Genomic DNA, 8,059 nt, shown 5'->3' on the forward strand with positions numbered 1-8,059 from the left:
TTATCCTTTTTTTTTCTATCAAGCTTCCATAAAACTTTTTTTTTTTAAATTATTGGCAGTTATGTGATTTTTTTTCTAAAAAAAAAATAAAAAAAAATGCTACATTTCTGTAGCTGGATTCCACTGAACGTGCCACGTTTAATCTAACTTTGATATAATAATATACGAGACATTTTATGGGAGCTCACTCTCGCTTTATTTGTAAATGTCGCTCAATACACATTTTTGCTAACTTTTTACTAAACATTGAAACTTTTTTTTTCTTCTTGCTGTGCATTTAAAAACGTATAATTGATCTTTTTATTATTATTACAGGATTTAATTTCTGTTAACTCGTATGTACCTGTCATTCATTTTTACAAAAAATGTGTTTTTTTTTTCCTGATTCATGTCCACCAGAGATAGAATCTTTCCTACATGTTAGTTACATAGTTCAAATTTGATTAGAACTGTTTCACAGTAAAATAAATTTTTAGTTGTCTCCCATTTGTTGAATCAAACAAACCAAGGGATACAACTTATGTTGTGTTACCAAATTTGCTAAAAATACAAAGAAATTCAGTAGTAGAACAACAAAAATAAAAACACTTTTTTAAATATATGACTACATAGAAACCTAATAGTTTGTATAGGATTATTCACTGTATTATGATGAAACTTAAATTTATAAGAGACTATAATTTAATAGAAAAAGTTGAACAGTATTGAATATTTAATTTGTTAACATCAGAAGGCTATCTTATTTTGTGATACAATCAACCACAAAACCTCAAAAAGAATCTATCTTCTATATATATAATTCTCTTCTGGGAGACGTTAGAAAACAAGCTGCATGCGCGCCTTACAGTCACCTCCCTTCCTCCTTAACGCTACCACCCCCCACACCCCCACCCTTACCCCACCCTCACCCAACCCCCACCCCCCACCCCTCACCCTCACATGGTCTGGTGAGCTGTGGTTCACGCTGTTTACATTTTACAATCAAAGAGCCGGGCTTGGTGACGACTATTAGGGGCAGATAATTTAGTCATTTAGTTTGAAACGATTTTAAACAGAGGAGGTAACTAAGAGGAGGCTTTCACGTGGGGGGAAGGGGGGTGGGGTTAGTGTTTTTAAGCAAATATTTTCAGTGGCAGCATTGGTACTGTCGAATTCACAAATTATGAATTACCGAAAAGTAGAAAAAAAAAACAACTAAATAGCGGCATATGATACGCAGCGGTCGGCTCGTTGTAAATAATCGAATCACTCACTTACGCGTGATGTCCAAAATATCTCATGAACAATCTCTAAAATTTAACCCCACTTGAAATTTTAAAAGACCGATGTCTAACACAGGATGACCGATGCCTACTGTGGAAACGATTACAAATGACATAACACTACTCCTGAGATTACGATACTACCAGGGGCGTAGGGAGGGGGGGCGGGGGTGCGGACCGAACTGGGTGACACCATCTAGGGGGGTGACACCAAGGCAAAAAATAGCAAATTATATAGAAAAAAAATTTGAGGGGGGGGGGGTGCAAATCGAAAGTTTGAGGGGGGGAGGTGCAAATCGAAGATTTGAAAGTTTGTCCCCGGGAAGGGTCGCTACTCCTCTGGGGGGGGGGGGGGTGACACCATTAAGTGCCGCACCGGGTGATACCCGACCTCGCTACGCCACTGGATACTACTAGTAATCTAACACACATGTTTTGGTGGAGATTCTATTGTCGGATACCGGTAATACCAGTACTCCATCAAGTCATTTCATACAAGTCATTTCATACAAGTCATTTCATCGAGTCATTTCATCAAGTCGTTTTACCAAGTCATTTCATCAAGTCGTTTTACCAAGTAATTTCATCAAGTCATTTCATCAAGTCGTTTTACCAAGTCATTTCATCAAGTCGTTTTACCAAGTCATTTGATCAAGTCATTTCATCAAGTCGTTTTACCAAGTCATTTCATCAAGTCATTTCATCGAGTCATTTCATCAAGTCATTTCATCAAGTCATTTCATCAAGTCGTTTTATCAAGTCATTTCATCAAGTCATTTCATCGAGTCATTTCATCAAGTCATTTCATCAAGTCATTTCATCAAGTCATTTCATCAAGTCGTTTTACCAAGTCATTTCATCAAGTCGTTTTACCAAGTCATTTCATCAAGTCATTTCATCAAGTCATTTCATCAAGTCATTTCATCAAGTCATTTCATCAAGTCATTTCATCAAGTCATTTCATCAAGTCCAACTCGCGTAAACATAAAACCAGGACAGTGATATATGCAACAATACGGATGAAGTGGTTGGTTGGAAGCACGAAACATGTAATGACGAAGTGTGGTTTAATCCATTTCACCTCACTTATCCTACAAGTAGATCTACCACCACAAAACTGAGCTTCTATCTTCTTCTTCGTTCGTAATTTTAGTATTGCAAGGGATTTCATTTCCTCCAACACATTAAGTATTACGTGTCAACGTGTTATGTGCCGCATAGGCCGTTGACTCCGATTTCAGCCTGCTTTTCTTCTTGGATTTGGAATGTTAACCAAAGTATATCTATTCTACGCATGTCATCAATTCAGATGAATTAGTTTGCATGATTTTAAATATTACAAAACAAAAAATAATATCTACTTTCTTTTATATTACGATCAACAGAAAAGACATACAGTGGTAAAGAAATATTTTCTTTTCTTTTTTCTTTTTTTTTTGTTCAGTATGAAAGGTCTAAAAGATCTAAAAATAGTCACGTCTCTGCATATCTAGTCTGAATGTTAGTAAAAAAGATAAGGCCCAAATAGAAAAACCTATTCATTCATGAATATTCACCTTGGCAGCGTACACCTAACACGGTAATAAAAAAAAATTTGAAAAGCCTGTATGACTTGTAGCGAACAGATTACGTAGCCGATGTTGGCTGAAAGAAATTCCCGATGACTAGTGGTATGTAGGCCTCCATTACATACGACAAATGGTATGTGGGCTGACATAAATTATGACTAGTTATATGCTAGGGTCGCAGATGGTTTTATTAAATATGCATGAATTTGTTGTATTTTTTTATTTTTTATTTGCTTTTTGTTGTTTTTTTGTTTGGGGGTGGGGGGAGGTTGGTTGGGGGGGGGGGGGGGGGTTGTTTATAATAACTCATCTCTGGCTCAAGAAAATGTAATGAGTAAAAATACACAAGGGCTCCTTTCGAATATACAGATGTAGAAATAGTTTCCTTTAGATAAAATAGTTTATTTAATAATTTTACCAAAACTTGGCAGCAGGAATTCAAAATATTGTATTTTATTTGGGCAGGTGGATTCGCTCTATGCAATAGGGCAGGTAAGTAGGTCAATAAACAGTTCTATGGCTCATGCAGGTTTTATTGAGCCGTAGAACTGTTTATTGACCTACTTACCAGCCCTATAGAGGTGACCTATAAGGCGAACTAGGCGGTCGCCTAGGGCGCAAAAGGTTTAATTGCTATTATCAAAAAGTACCTAATAATTAATAACTTTTATAAAGGAGTAGCGATCTATTTCGGCACCCAGGACGAACTATCAATTTTGCACCCCCATCCCAAAATTAGGTCTATATAGGCCCATATTTATTCGCGATGGTGACAATGCAACCCCACCTAATTCGGAAAGGTCGGGGTGCTTTTTACCAGTCATTTTGCTTTTTTTTTTTTTGGTGTCACATAATTGATGTAGAAAACGATTAAATACGTTCGTAATTTAAACTTCGAACTTTTTAAACAGTTATCTAATTTTAATAGACCTTGTAAGTTCGTTTTAGAATTCTGACCTGGTATTTAGAGTTTTGTAATGACGGGGTGTTCTAAGTATTGTACTTGTTTAGTAAGTTTTGATGAATCGTTTAGATTTAGAAGTAACGGCGGAAGGATGTTGCTGATATGGTTTCGTTGGTATAAAGTATCGAAGTGTTAAGTGTCATAATTTTTATTCGGATATTTTGTAGTTGAAGGTCTAGAGGAATCTGAATGGTAATAGAGAAATGAAAATGCAGGTGATGAAGTATCGTAGTTCGGGAGTAATGATTCTTTTGGTATTAAGGTATCAAATTATATTGACTGTTAAAGTGTAGTAGTAGGTCCAGTGAAATCGTTGATTGGGAGTACCGTTTGTAGAGCTTGGTGAAGTTAAACGAGTTGGTGTCGTAGTTCTGGAGCATCGAGTCTAGTTATGTTTAGGTATGGAAGTTTGATATGTGTTTTGAATGTGATAGAATATATCGAGTACCTGAGTTTATCGTAAACTAGAGGATTTCAATTAAGTACGGAACACACTACAAAGAAAGCTGGGCGTTCTATAGTGGAAAAATCCTTAATTTTTTATTAGGAATCTACATTACCACTCTTAAAGTATTATTATATTATATTAAATAGGATGGAATTTATAACTAACGGTAAACTTCTTTTTTTTCAAATTATATTTTTTTATACTTAATAATTCGAGCAATGTCTAAAACATCCACCCGTGTTCGATTTTTTTTATAGGCGTCCCTTTACTTAGGGGATCCAAAATTTTACTTATGTGAATATATGGTAAATGGCAGATAATTGATAGTATGTCATCAAAATTGAATAGAAGTTTGTTATAATAAAGCTACTATTTTTTGACTTTCAAAAAAAACCTACAGTTAAGTATTCAATTAGTAAAATATATTATTTTAACAAGATTAAATAGAAAATATGAAAGATTTGTTATAATTATTACGTAATGAAATTTAGAGCGTTTTAATGTGTTTTTCAAGCATGTGTTAGTTATATTTGGTTAATTTAGCTATTCTTGTGAAAATTATTTCCCTTGAATGAATTTTGGTATTTGGATTTTCAAATGGGAGATAATACGTTGCTTAACTTTACATTCATTTCAAATTCCTGCACCTTAGGTTGACCGCTTACATATAAATACAAATTAAAGTTATTATTTTCTATTATAAAAATTATATAGAGCAGAAGTTCTAAACAAAATAGTTTGGTAGGTTTTTTTTTTGGCATTATCAAGTTGAAAAACAAATACATCAGTAGCCGTTGTAGATTGCAATACTTAATGTTAATAGACATACAGTATTAGTCGTAAATTAAACATCTAATATTGTCTTTTCATATTTTTCACCCTCTCCTAAAGGATTCATATATAACAATTTTAGGCTCGAACCTATAACATTTATAAACTTTTATTTTTCAAAAACAAAAAATTGTTACACAATTACATAAAATAGACATTTTACAACTATAACTAACGACACCCAAGCTTAAACAGGTAAGTTCCGTTTAGGAACTCACCTTGGGAGGACTGCAAAGAGCCCAACACTACAAGAACTTTTATTAGTGTTTTTTTTCCAGACTTTTTTCTCCCGGGAGGGGGGAAGCACTTTAAATTTTCTAAGGAGGGGGGGGGGGGGGCTATGGTGTCATCCATAAATGACGTCACACTCGTAGGGGGGAGGGGGTCCGTAATTTTGTGACGATGTGTGATGAGGGGCGGGGGGGGGGGGTTCAGATGTTGCGACGTCACATTTTTGCATAATAAAAAAGCAATGTTAGAAAACGAATTTTTGACGTTATTTCGCATTTTAGATAACTGTTTTAATAATTTGTAACAGTTTAGACAAGATTTTAGAAAAATATCGATGTTTTTCAAAAAATTTACTGCAATTTTGAGGGGGGTTGTAGGTTGAGGTGTGACGTCATTTTAGGGGGGGTCTGGATTTTTGTGACGACGTGTGACTGAGGGGAGGGGGGAGGTAAAAATCGTCCAAAAAAGCGTGACGTCATTTATGGATGACCCCTAAGTCGTAAAGACTCGTGGAATTTTTGAATAAAATGTGATTACGCCTGCAAACTGGAATTGAAGGAATTGGTACAAAATTTTGAGACTAAGAAGGCAAGTAAAATTAGATTTTGATGTCTACTAAGTCTTATAACGTGCATCACGTGCATGCAACTGATAATAAATTAATGTCACTTTTAATTAATTGTTTTCTTATACATATGTTTTAGTAATTAATGAAATTAATATGTGAGAAAGGGGGGTTTTAATAAGTTTTGCCCAGGGCGCTAAATAACCTGGCGCCGGCACTGGTGGGGAAGTAGACAGTGGTTAAGAACACACACACAAACACACTCACACACAAACACACTCACACACACACTTAATGAACCATGTAAATAATAGCTGTCTTACTATAAGTAACAACTATTGACTAAGACCCGTACATATCACTTTCATTTTCAAAAATTGGAATGTTATACAACGATTGCTAGATTCGTCTCCCTTTAACTCGTCAATATCTGCACTTTAGCATAGACGGGAAGACAACTCGTTCTCTAAAGGTCGTCTTTTTTAAGGTGTCATTGATTAGGTTTCGATTAACAAGGGGAAATGGTGTTTGGGTTAGCGGTGTGTGTGTTAATTAACGTTTAGGGCGGGTTGTTTATGAATCACGTCGTACTCCTAAGGTGGAGGGAGCCCGACTTATGTGACGAGGTGGGGGTGGGGAGGGGGAGGGGGGTGGGGAGTAAAATAAAAAGTGTGACGTAATATTTTTGGAGTAAAAATATTTTTATTGAATTAGTGACGTTATTTTGAGTATTGAGAGACGCCTTAGTAAATTGTCATTTGGGCCAATTAATATTTTAGAAAAAAAAAACACTGATTCAATAAACAAAAAAATTACAACGGGGGGGGGGGGTCATTTTTTGTGAGGATGTATAAAGAGAAAGGGGGGGGGGGGGGGGGTAAATGTGTAAAATTTTAAAATCCTTAGCGTACTTCTTAATGGACGTACCCTTAGGTCGAAATTAAATTTTAACTCAAGGTTCAACTCGTGAGATTTTTTTTTTTTATAAGCAAAGTTCTATTGGTACCCTTAAACGGAAAAGTATCAACCGTTTCTTTATAAAGCTATCTTAGTTAAAGTTCACTTCAATGCCAACACTTACCTTAAAGTTATGACACTATACAATTTTTTTTTGTTTAAACACTCGACACAAAAATATCACATCCAATTCGATGTCCGTATCCAATACTGATAATACTCCTAAAATTTCAGATAATCCTTGTCGTTAGAAAATTCTAAAAACACATTATTTTCAACATTATTTTTAGCTCTCAGAATTAATCTCCGGGAATATTTCACTGACTGGAGTTCGTCATTATTGCACCATAATGCGCCCGGGCTGTTAGGAGGAGAGGGAGGGGAGGGGGAGACAGAACCAAAATGCAGACGACAGCACATTACGCTTGAATGTTGTGTGTGTTTTTTTTCTCTTCGGTCCGTGGGTTTTTTTTTTCTGCGCAGGCGCATCAGACTTGAGTTGAAGTTCAGTTTCAGTCTCGGTCTTGACCGATATGACTTAAGGGGAAGGTTGTTTGGGGGGGGGGGGGAGGGTTGTAAGGGGGGGGGGGGGGCTTGAAACTATTTCTTTTTCTTATTTAAAAAACTTAATGACCAAGAAAAAAATATTATTAAATCCTAATTTATTTTTTAAAGACATTATGTTATTACCTTAATGTAGGGGAGGGGGCGTAAAGTAGGCTACGGTTCTTACCGATTAGCCGTACCCAAATAATTAGATTTAAAGGCCGATAATGATGTTTAAAGCATTTTTTCGGTTTGAATTGAGTTTAGAGCTAGGTTTAGGATTATAAAAAGGGATAGGTGAATTGTTAAGGCTCGATTTATCTCTATTGAGATAACACTGGTTAGGGATAGATATATGTTAACCATTACTTATCGTTATTATGTATCTTCGATAACTCAAATATTTGGGTACGGCTAATCTATGAGTTAAGTTCAGGATTAACAAAAGGTATGGATCTAGAGCTAAGGATAGTTTTATCTCTTGTAAAACAACATGGTTTATGTTAGAACTATGTTGACTGTATAGTTATGGTTACTACTTGACTTAATCCTCTTTACTCTTGGTAGAGCATATGGCTTCAACCCAGTGGCGTAGCGAGGTCGGGTGTCACCCGGTGCGGCACTTAATGGTGTCGCCCCCCAGAGGCGTAGCGACCCTTCCCGGGGACAAATTTTCAAGTTTTCGAT

At 35.8% G+C, this 8,059-nt stretch overlaps 1 protein-coding gene across 2 annotated transcripts in view; it reads right to left on the reverse strand.

Moving 5' to 3' along the window:
• LOC131941189 (A disintegrin and metalloproteinase with thrombospondin motifs 6-like) overlaps positions 1-7,256 on the reverse strand; it is a 69,885-nt gene extending 62,629 nt beyond the window's left edge. For both annotated transcript variants that reach the window (XR_009386620.1, XM_059300207.1), the window contains exon 1: positions 6,951-7,256. The gene's annotated coding sequence lies outside the window, so the exon portion shown is untranslated. The remainder of the gene's footprint in view (positions 1-6,950) is intronic.
• Between the last annotated feature and the right edge of the window lie 803 nt (positions 7,257-8,059).

This window comes from Physella acuta, unplaced genomic scaffold, assembly GCF_028476545.2.
Source record: "Physella acuta isolate Inbredline_101_S28 unplaced genomic scaffold, ASM2847654v3 ptg000352l, whole genome shotgun sequence".
NCBI classification, from domain to species: domain Eukaryota; kingdom Metazoa; phylum Mollusca; class Gastropoda; family Physidae; genus Physella; species Physella acuta.